This window comes from Megalopta genalis, unplaced genomic scaffold, assembly GCF_051020955.1.
Source record: "Megalopta genalis isolate 19385.01 unplaced genomic scaffold, iyMegGena1_principal scaffold0100, whole genome shotgun sequence".
NCBI classification, from domain to species: domain Eukaryota; kingdom Metazoa; phylum Arthropoda; class Insecta; order Hymenoptera; family Halictidae; genus Megalopta; species Megalopta genalis.
Window position 1 is genome coordinate 1 of NW_027476169.1, and position 12,829 is coordinate 12,829.

Genomic DNA, 12,829 nt, shown 5'->3' on the forward strand with positions numbered 1-12,829 from the left:
ACGCGGACGAGGACGACGACTGCCGGCCGCCTAAGACGATGGCATCGCCGGAAACGGAGCGCGCGGTTGCTGGAAAGCGACGCGCGGCGGCCGGTTTTCGTACGGAAAGCGGAAATAAAACTTGTGACAACTAAATGTTATATATTATATATTTATTATGTATGTACTATGATATTATATATAATATTAATATTATATTATATGTAATATATTGTATAATAATTATATTTTATTATATATATACTTTATTATATTATATTATATTATTATTATTATATATATTTTATTTTATTTTGTATTATACATAATATGTATAATAATTATATTTAATATATTACATATATGACATATTTATTATATATTTATTATATACATATACTATATATTATATGTTTATTATATATACTATATGTTATGTATTTATTATATTAATATTATTATGTTATTATAATATGTATTATAATGTTATATTATTAGTAGTAGTAGTATTATATATTATATATTATATATAGTTATTATATATATATATATATATATATATATATATATATATATATATATATACTATATATTATATATTTAAGCCTTACTTCTTCATTTTATATTACTGGTATATTTATTTAGGGTTTTTGTCGAGATAGAATAACGAAAACAATACGCAGCGTTTTAATTGCCTATAAACAAATTTTTAAAAAATACAATTTTCGTTTTCAGTTCTATTCAATTAAATTGAACACCCTATACATTTTCGTGTTGCGAACATTGTTTCGAAACCAGTAGTTGGACCGTTTCTTTGAGATATGGTTAAATTCATATATATATATATACATTATATTATATTATATGTAATATATATATAACATATAATATGTATTATATATATATATATATATGAATATAATATTGTATAACATGTATTATATATACTATATATCAATGTATAATATATAATATATATTTATTATATTTATATTATATTAAATGCCATCGATCCCCGTACCACCATATATTGAACTATTACGAAGCACAAGCCTACTTCTCGACTCTTCGGCATCGCAAGAACCCGAAGAAGCGCGTAGCAGACTAGAGTGGAGGTTCAAAGTCTCGAAAGCAGAACAAGAACAAGAAGAAGAGGAAGACGAAGACGAAGACGAAGAAGAAGGGGGCGAAGAAGTAGAGGGCGAAGGAACAAGAAGAGGCGGAGGCGTGCAAGAGGAAGAGAGGCGGAGGGGGTGGAGGAGGAAGAGGAGGGTCGGCTGGAAGTACTCGACCTCCACCTTAGTCGCCACGCATCGTGGAATTCGTTCGGGGAACAGGGACTCCTTGGCTCGCCCTCGCCCTCGCCGCGCTCTCGCTCTCGGCGCGCTGCTTTGCATTTTACACCGGTGCCGAGATTTGGTCGTTAGATTCGCCGATCCGCCTTCCAACGGGGCACCGGCCGCGGCGCGGCGCGCCGGGCTTCCCCTTTCGATTCAGCCGCCGCACGGTGGTCGATTTAAAAACGAAAAGACGGACGGACGCGACTGTAGCGAAAAGCAGCTTTATATCCGAACTCGCGTAACTTCGTTAATATTCGTACGAATTTAGTGAACCGGAACAACATTTCGAAGTGTTTGTACCACCTTTTTTCGAGACTCTGAACTGTGTCTTTGTCGCAATCGGGGTTTGAAATTTTTATAAAAATTGTATAAAAAGAGAGTATGTTAATTTGAAAGAATTTATTGTTATTCATTGAACACTGCAAGCTGCAAATATCTTTTTCTCACATTCTAATTGGACATTTATGGAAATAAATAGGCACATGAACATGGTCGTTTGAAGAAAATAAGTATTTCATAAATAAAATAGAAATGTATTTAGTATATAAGGATTAAAGTGAATAACAAATCTATATAGATTGATAAATAAATAAATAAATAGATAAAGAAATTGATAAAGAAATTGATAAATAAATAAATTGATAAACAAATTGATAAATAAATAAATGAAGAGCTCACTCTAACTAAATACCATATTTTTATTCTTCTATATTATATTTAAATAAATAATACTCAGCGAATAACATATTCTTAACTATACATACCGACGTATAGACCATAAAATTTTAAACTTCGTTTTAGGGGCCACGATATTTTTCGCTTTTCGTGGCGAATTCCCGTAAATTTCGTCGCGAGGATTCCAACCATTCGAGTCTCAAATCTAGGAACTGATTAACGCTGAAGTTACAAGTGTCCAAAGTCGCGGAATTCCGAGCGCGCTCTTCGACAGGAAATCGCGCCACCGCCGTTCAATCAACCCGGCCAGTTCCGCGATTTAGCATCGCGCAGAAATTGTTTGCCCGTCCAAGTCTGGCCGGTGGATCGATTGGAATTGGAAAACGAGCGTGGCGAGCCACGAAAATATAGAATCGTGCGCGCGCGGTGTCGTAACGAACGGTGGACGAGGCAAGTCCGCGCGCTTGTACCTATACAAGAATCGATTTAGCAAAGGCCATGCGAGCAGCGATCCCGCGAACTTTTTCCTGCGGTCAATATTACTCAAGTTTCGTCCGCATTATCCTTTTTGCCCGAGCGACGCGAAAGAAGAAGACGACGACGACGGTCTCAGGTGACAGCAGTCGTTTTCCCGTGCCTCCCGAGCAATAGCCGGCCTTGTCCGTTGCCGTTTCCAGGCTTCCTCGCGCGCCGACGGGCCCCGACTGGCCCCGGCGACCGTTCGACTTTCCGCGTTCAATCCGCTCGCGAACTTTCCTGCTTCGAGCTTTCGAGGCAACTCGAAATTCGGACGAGTCTTAAATAGCTTCCACTTTTTTATCAGATATTTATTTGGTTTTTTCTTACTTTATTTTTATATATTTTTATATGTTCTTATTTATTTTTGTTTTTATTTATTTCTATATATTTTTATATATTTTTATTTTTTTTCTGTATTTTTATATATTTTTATTTATTCTTCTTGTTTTCTTTTTTATTTTATTTATTTTGAGTCCTTATTTATAGATTCTGCATCGGAAGTTATTTATAACTCGACCTAATAACGGTAAAATAATCGCTCCCCCTCTCCCCAAATTGTCCATTTTTTGTTTCCAAGATGGCGGTCGATTAGGGAGAGTTTACTGTACAGTGGCCCGCAAAAGTGTTCGCGCGCCACTCGAAACGCGACAACAATTTTTAAAACCGGACTAAGTCGCTTGAATTATTTATATATATATATATATATATATAATAATATATAATAATTATAATATAATATATATATATATATATATATAATATAATTATATTATAATAATTATTATAACGATCATAATATATAATATATATTATTATTAATATAACCAACGAAGCCGGACGGAAAAGCAAAGAAAGCGAAAGAGGCAGAAGAAACGTGGATCGAAGTCGCGCGGCGAAACCGAACGGAACCTGCCGTACAAAGAACCGAAGGGATCGTAATTTCAATGAATTTCGCGCAACGGGCCAACAACCGCAAAACAAAGTCGACTTCGTTTTTCCGGCGACGCCTCGGGTGGCACTGCGGGGCAAAAATTCAGCCGGCTGTAAACACGCTCGTAGCCGTAGTACGACGAGGGCGGCGCGGCGGTCACGGGTTTTCGCGAGCAAGAACGAAGCGCAACACAGAGGAGTTTCGTTCGCACGCTTTCGCCACGCTTCGGGGAACTTCGGGAGTCTCGACTCCCGGGACACCGGGGACGCGGAGCGAGCGCGCGGCCGGCCAGTGCCGAAAAATCCACCGTACCGAGCGCCTCGCCCCCTCCCCTTTTTCCTATTTCCTCTGTCCCCCTGGTTTTTTTCCACTCCTTCCCATTTTCGCGTCGCCGCCTTTCACCCGTAGCTTTAAATAACGAACGCGCGCACGCCGGGCGGCCATTGTTCGCGGCCGATCAAATTATGGGGTACGACCCGGAGAAGTCTTTATGTAACAACATTGGCGCAGTGCGCTCGAAACGCGAAAGTTTGAGGCGATAGACGCGCGCGCTCGTAAAATCCCGGGGGCCCCGCGAGGAATTACGTTATCGTCGGAGACCGATCGTTCTCGCCTCGTCCGTCGCGAAAAAATCGCCCGGCTAGGTTTCCACGCCCGATACGTCTTTGTTCCAGCGGCTTACGTTTCTTACGTGGATCGAGCTTCTTTCCTCGCTACACGCCGAGGCCGTGACTTCTCTCCTCCCCGATTTCCGCTTACGCCGGGAATTTATCGAACCGACTCGTTCACCCGCGGGACACGACCACGGAAGACTCGACGTTACGTCTAACGTTGACATACATAATTGATAATTGTAATACATATTTTTTGTAATAAATTTTCTTGTCTTTTATATAATATTTGAAACCGGATTAATTATCATTTTTCTTTTTAGCTGTTAAATATTGTTGTATACATGTTGTGTATATATACAGATAAATTGTGAAGTTACTATAAATTCATTTAACAGTGAATTGTCTTAACGATAAATTTGGCCAGTAAACAATACATGCTGATTAGCTGATTCTATGCCAGTCTAAGAAAAGCTATGTTTTTGTTCTGTTATTGCAAAAATGGGTATTCATCCGTACATGTAAATCAATTTGAATAAAAAATTAAATTACTTACTTAATTCTACTTATTACTACTTTATACTTATTCAAAATAAGTATAGATAAAATAAGAATAAAATAAGAATAGAATAATAAAATAAATATAAATAAGAATAAAATAATAAAATAAATATAAATAAGAACAAAATAAGAATAGAATAATAAAATAATAAAATAAATATAAGTGAGAATAAAATAAGAATAGAATAATAAAATAATAAAATAAAGATAAATAAGAATAAAATAAGAATAGAATAATAACATAATAAAATAAATATAAATGAGAATGAAATAAGAATAGAATAATAAAATAATAAAATAAATATAAATGAGAATAAAATAAGAATAGAATAATAAAATAAATATAAATAATAATAAAGTAAGTATAAAATAATAAGAAGAACTACAACAATAAAAAATAAAATAATGATGAAATAAAATCACGTCCTACGTTCGTCTTGCATCGTCAAACGCAAGAAACTGATTCGTAGAGCCGAGCTATCGATTTCTCTGTTATACCTAATATTAACGTAACGCAATTTTCCGCTCTGAAAGGATAAAAGATCGACGGCAGCATGCCGGGATCGCGAACGAGCGGAAAAGGGAACACGGTTAAAATAGAGATCGCCGATTTTTGAGTCGGATAATTCCCCGGCTGTTTTTTGCCCGGGTCGCCACCGCCGTGGCATTTCCTGGTTGCGATTGATCAATTCGTAGCGAGATATCGATAAACCCTTCGCGGTAGGAACGATCCTTGTAAAGAGTAATCAGACGAGATCTGGGATCGAGATCCACGCTTACATAACGTCCAGTCCATCCAGAGGAGAGGAGAGATCTTTGTCGTTTGGTTAAACATCCCGCTCTAACGATCGACCGGCGCGCCGGTCCGCCGCGACGCGGCGTCCCGTCGTCCCCCGTTCCACCGTTTTATCCCGCACGGATCGCGCGGCTCGGTTCGACGAATCGACGTCGGTTTCAGAAACGATTATCTATGATCGCGCGCGCGGGCCCGCGCGTCACCGCCCGCGACTCGAAATTCCACGATCTTCTCGACGGATCGGTGCCGTCCGTCGCAACGCGTCTAATCGTCGAGACGACGCATTTAGTCGTCGAGATGTGATAAAATGATAAAATGATAAAATGACGAAATGACAAAATAACGAAATAATAGAATAACAAAATAACGAAATAATAAAATAATAAAATGAAGAAATGACAAAATGACAAAATAACAAAATAACGAAATAATAAAATAACAAAATAATAAAATGATAAAATGACAAAACAACAAAATAACAAAATAGGAATCAAGAAGAAGATATCGTTGCTCGATGCTGCCCGTTTATGGGATCGTGTGGCGTGTCTGATTATGGTCGACCTTTTCTACTTCGTGTACAAACTACCGGGCTTGACGCGTTTTCCTGGAAACGAATGCTGACACGTGCAGCGAACTAGGAACTGTTTCACGATAAACGGATCGTTGTAAATAGCAAGATTTCGTGTTACGACGAGTATACTCGTCACGAAGAAATGACAACGTTTTCTAGTATGACGAGTATACTCGTCACGAAGAAGTGGAAAGGTTTTCTGTTACGACGAATATACTCGTCAGGAGAAAACATCGACATTTTCCGTTATGACGAGTATACTCGTCACGAAAAAACAACATTTTCTGTTATGACGAGTATACTCGTCGCGAGAAAACATCAATATTTTCTATTATGACAAGTATACTCGTCACGAGAAGACATTAATATTTTCTATTACGACGAGTATACTCGTCATAAAAAACATCACTATTTTCTATTACGACGAATATATTCGTCATAAAAAAGATCACCATTTTCTATTATGACGAGTATACTCGTCGTAAAACGCCATTTTCTATCATGACGAGTATACTCGTCAAGAGGAAACAACAACATTGTTATGACGAGTATACTCGTCGAAAACATCAAACTAGTTAAACGAAACAGTACAAACACTGCAAATAACGCGTTCCAAACGAACGGCTCACAAAACATTACTTTTGCAACATACAATATCACGTTACCTCAATTATTGCGTAATCGGAAAAACCGCGTCGCAAGAGAACCAACCATAGAACATAGTTGGTCCGCGTCGGAGCGCGGAAAAGAAACGCGCGCGGGCGTGAACGATCGCGGTGAACGATCGGAGAGCCGTAGGAGAGTTAGAAGGAGCCGTGGAAACGGTTGAAGGTCGCGGAAACAGGGGTCGCGATCGTTCTCAGGGTTAACAGAATGAGTTTACATACCGTGAAGGAAAATGACGGAAGCTGCGAGACGCCCGCGTTTCCACGGCCTTCGATCCTGCCCGCGCGAAACAATGGAAACGAGGCATTCCTCGGCTTTCGACAACGAGAACAGCCTGCCTGCCTGCCGTGCCGTGTGCCGTGCCGCCCGCCTTTCCAGCGGCTGTGACGCGAGCATTACCTAACTGGCTCGGCCGCGACGGGAGAAAATCTCTCTCTCTGTTTCTCTTTCTCTCTCTCTTTCTCTCGGAGCGCCTAAGTAACCCACTAAACTACAAGAGCGTCGTGGAACGAGGACAATGGATCCTCGGAGAGCCGGAGAGTCGCGAACACCGCGCCGCGCCGCGCCGCCGCGTGCAGCCAATTGCATTACGGAGAAAGCTGCTAGCCTCTCTCGTGGCGGCTCTCCGCCGCGCCGTATCTATCTCGTCGTAGCTCGCTCCCCACTCCTCGTCTAGCCTAGGCCTAGCCTAGCTTAGCCTCTCCTGCCCTATCCCCCCACCCCTCCGCGCCGCCCGCGCCGTCCTCTCGGTCCATTCTTCCTTCCTCGTTCGGCTACCTGGGAGCCGTGCGGCTCGGGGCTCTCCATAGTGATCGAATCAACCTTCCAGCGAACGCACGTCAATTTTACCGACGGTATTTCCACACGTCGGACAGTTTGTTACCGAGGCACAGGGCAATTTCTCTCTCGCATTGTCCCGCTGCTCGGGAACGAATAATGGGCAATTCGTTCGTTGACGATCGCCGGCCAGGAGAACGAGCCGCGTGCCTCTCAGCAATCGCGCCGTCTGTTCCCGAATTGTCCAGTTTGGTGTCCGAGCCGACGGACAATTCGGGAGAAATTCCTGCAACGGGGTGCACTTGCAGCGACGAGACCGTTGTTGGAACAAATCGATGAATGTGTTTCGGACGATACATTTTTATTGTTTTTTACTATTGTTATTGCTGTTATTATTATTCTTTTTTCATTATTATTATCAATTATCGTTTTTCTCTTTTGTTGCCATTTAATTTATATTCGTTATCATTATCCCTATTGCTTTCACTTCTTCATTTCTTTTCTGTTTCTTTCTATTGTTTGTGTGTGTGTGTGTGTGTGTGTGTGTGTGTGTGGAAATATTCTTAAACTTCTTACCACAAATAGGTTTTACATTATTATTATTATTATATATAGTAATATTTATATTATTACTAAATATTGTTATTAACATATTATTACTACAATTTATTTCTCTATAATTTATTCCTCTCGCGCTGAATTTGTTAAGCAAGCGCCAAATAAATTTGTGCAATCGAACTCGATGTTCCTCCAATAAAATACAATATTATTTATTATTGTACAGTATTATTATTATTATTATTATTGTACAATATTATTGTTATTATTATTATTGTACAATATTATTGTTATTATTATTATTGTACAATATTATTATTATTATTATTATTATTATTATTGTACGTATAGGAAGCGACGTACGATTCGTTGAGAAACACGAATCTCGGAACGAAGCTCGCTGGAAAGAGAGGATACGCGGAGGACGGAGGACGGCGATCCATTCGAGAGACATCGGTTCACCTTTCTCCTTTCGCGGCGCGACGCGACGCGCTGCGGCTCGGCGCGGCTCGCGGACAGAAATATGTCGTGTAAATGGCAACCGGGGCCCGTGTAAAACGGTCCCATGCGGAAGGTGATATAGGAGTTCGGTCACTCGCCACTTAACCCCGCGCGGATCAGGAAGTCGTTTTCTATCTGCACGGCGAACGTTACTCCGCGTGGAACGGAATATCGAGAGCGAACGCGGATCCTCGCCGAGGGCAGAGCAAACGATGCTGGACAGGTAAAAACATTAATTGCGAGCTTCGGGTGCTGTTTCAACCCGCGATCGACGGCACAGCTGCCAGCGTACAACACGCGGATCCTACGTTTCGTTCGAAATAGTTCAATTTTATTATTATCGGTTATATTTTATTGTTTAATTATTACCAGTTACATTTTGTTGTTTATTTGTTACCATAATAACATTTTATTGTTTATTTGTTACCATAGTAACATTTTATTATTTAATTATTACCAAATTACATTTTATTGTTTGATTATTACCAGATTACATTTTATTGTTTAATTATTACCAGATCACATTTTATTGTTCAATTATTACCAGATTACATTTTATTGTTTAATTATTATCAGATTACATTTTTATTATATTTATTATTATCGGTTAAATTTTGTTTACATTTTATTATTCCTAGTTAAATTTTATTTACATTTTGTTAACAAAACGGGTAAATTTTATTATTTAATTATTGCCAGTAATTTTATTTCAAATTTTATCGGTTAAATCTTATTATTTATTTATTACCGATAGTTTTATTTATATTTTATTATTACACTATCGTTCATAAGCGGGGTAAGTGTACCAGTTACTGTGCCCATTAAACTCTCTAATTAGACGTTGGTGTCTTTCATAGAAGTACGAATTTTGTCGTCGATCGACGCGTAAAAATCTATTATATTTCTTACGGATGTGAAACTCGAAGAACCCGATTCAGTCTGCGACAAAAATGGTGTTTCCAGTCCACTGTGCACCGGCCAACAATTTTTCCGTGAACCAGTGCGATTAGAGCTCGCGGTAAACGGCACGCAGTCGCGACGAAACAGCGAGACGAATGGTCGCGAGTCCGTGGACGTGGAGAGACGCGATGGCAAGCAGCCTATAATTCCTTTGTCGCTGACGTAACGAAGTTTTCCTCGGTCCGTTGTCTCCCCTAGCACTCTATCTTTTCCGTCGGCCCGCCGCGAACAGTGCCGTCGGTTATTACCGGGCCGCGAAGAGGAGGCCCCTGTCTCGCTCGTTGCTTCGCTGAAGCCCCCGCTGCAATTTGAATGTCTACCCCAGCGTGAAAATCACGTACGATAAAGAGCCACGCCGGCCGATAATTATCCTCGACTGTGGGGGAGGAGAGGACTACTTTATTCTCGGCTGAAAATATATACAACATATACTGGATGTCCCGTAATTATGTTAACAACCGGAACAGGGTGATTCCTGAGGTCGTTCGAAGTAACTTTTTCCTTTGCGAAAATGCAATCCGCGGCTTCGTTGGCGAGTTATTAGCGAAAAACGGTGACCAATCAGAGGCGAGCTCCGCTGGCGCGTGGCGGCCGAGCCAATCAGCGGAACTGGGCTGCGCGCGCTCGTTGGTCCGGCGGCTCGCCTAGCGCGAGGCGGCTGAGCCAATCGGCGCAACTGGGCTCCGCGCGCTCGTTGACTCGGTTGACGCGAGACGGCCGAGCTCCCCTCTCATTGGTCACCGTTTTTCGCTAGTAACTCGTAAACGAAGCCGTGGATTGCATTCTCTCTAGATTAAAAAATAACAGACAAAAAGTAACAATTGTAACGGTTAATCACATCATTATTTGGAAATTTATATCAGTTAAACGATTCGATTTATACGTATACATGTATTATACGTACACTACCGTGCATAAATTTCCTAGCTAATTAATATGTTAATTAATTATTAATACGTTCGTTCGCAAAGAATGAACACATATTTATAAATCCGATGAAAGTGTTAATAGCGTGCGATGTATCGCTAGTCGATCTATCAAGTCATTTGGGCCAATTTGAAAAAAATGATTACGTTCGAAAAGCTGTTAAACGAACTTCCTGCGGCGTGCGTAAGTTCCCATGCGAAACGAGAAGAATTCAAATATCGTGGATACGAAGCAAATGTTTCGAGACGATCGCCGTTGTGTTCCGCCGTTGATTGGCTGATTTATTTGCGGAGCACCCGTTGGACAGGGGACTGCGGGAATTGTCCCACGTGTCTATATCTTTCGAAGCCGTCATGGAAGAGCTCGCCGAACGCTGCCGGGCCGGTCTGCGGCTGACAAGCGTCGCGACGGATGCAGTGCGATCCCTCTATCGAGCCACTCCACTCAAATAATGCAGACGTTTGCATTGAATCGAGGCGGTGTACTCGCCGAGTGACTGATCTCGTGTAATGCTATTTACATGAAACATAATCCCCCGGTGCTCGCGACGCTGGTACCTGGAAGCGTGGCGAATGCCGCCGCTGCCACGGAGCGGGGTGCGCGCGCCGCCTCGCGCCGCCGCCGCCGCCGCCGCCGCACAGCGCCGCGGCACCGCGCCGCTTCCATGGAATTCCTCGCCGACTAATGGGGTGTTCTTGTCGCGGCCCTGCCTTCGGACAGAATTCTTCCGACCTGTCTCTCGATATTAGGTCAAAGCCCATAGGTTCTGTCGCACGGTGCGCAAAAGAACAATAAAATACGAAATCGTTGGACGATCTTCAGGACAATTATAGATAATTATAGATTCTTTAAATCTGGTATGAAAAATTCACAAAATATTTCGTTTACACAGTATTATAAGCGCAAGTTTTGCCTCACTTGTTGTCCTCGAGATATTATCTTACAAAGAAGAAAATATTGACATTTTCTTCGAGGGCTGTTTCGATCCCAGTGAGCGGTACATCGGGCGTCAAAAATGTTTCGGGCATTGTCACGCGGGTTGAAACCAGAAACTGGAGAGTCACCGGTGTCCCATTGAACCCGACGCGCGCGTCGGGTTCCAGGGAGTGAGGCTCCTCCGTGAATCACGCCCCCCTACCCTCGTTAATGGCCCAGGCGGGAAGGTCCCGCGGAAGTTTGCTGGTCGGGAATCGGCGAATCGCGAGTCGCGACGGAGATGGTCGACAGCGGGGCGGGGCGGGGCGGGGGGGGGGGGCACTGGTGACGAAGGTGTCGTTGGCTGCTTCCGCGAAACGAGATATCCTAGACGACCATTCCGCGAGTCCCGCGGCAACCCGACGACACACGCTCAATTTACGCACGCGCGCAGGCAATTCTCACTTTGCCCGAGAGACACCTTTTACTCTCGCCCTCTCACGATCAGAGCTGGACAACATTTTATTCGGATGACGGATAAAAGGTGAGGACTTTAACGAATACAATTTTATTCGAGTAACATTTCATTCGAATGAGAATTTATTCGTACAGGAATTCGTGTGGAAAATAATTGACTGGAATGAAAACGATGGAATGTAAAGGAGTTTCTCGTGGCTTGTCGATTTATTTTTTTCCGTACTGCTTTTCTCGAATTATTCGAATAAAGTATTTTCTCTAATTATTCGACTAAAGAATTTTTTGCATTGTTTGAATAAAATGTTACTCAAATAATTATTCGAGTAAAGAATTATTTAAAGAAGCAGAGAAATAGTGAAAAATAGAGAGAGAGGGAAAAATAAATAGAGAAATAAATAGAAAAATAAATAGAGAAATAAATAGAGAAATAAATAGAAAAATAAATAGAGAAATAAATAGAGAAATAGAGAAATAAATAGACAAATAAATAGAGAAATAAATAGAGAAATAAATAGAAAAATAAATAGAGAAATAAATAGAAAAATAAATAGAGAAATAAATAGAAAAATAAATAGAGAAATAAATAGAGAAATAAATAAGGAAATAATCAGAAAAATAAATAGAGAAATAAATGGGGAAACAATTAGAAAAATAGATAGAGAAATAGCGAGAAATAACGAGAGAAAGCCCTCCCATGGACCGAGATCGCTCTAAGCCAGCCAACGGTACGTAAAGTTCATTACTTGGTGCCGGCGCACAGCGCACCGTTTCCCGCCCTGAATTTATGAACCCTTAGACCGGCCTATCCTAAAATGGCCATTGCCGGTTTTTCTTGGTCATCGTTCGCTCTCCGGCGAACGGTCATCGAGCCCCGTCGCCTTTACGGTCTACGGGTCGAGGGTGACTCGGCTATTGGCTCCGGCGCGGTTTATGCGAGTTATTAACTTTTGCCTCGGCTTGATTTAGCTCCGCGTTAGCAATCCGCGGGATTAGGTTTTGACTGGACGGTGTAATCGAGTTAGGGCTTGACGAGGCACGAGTTATGGCCGCGGACGGGGACCTTTG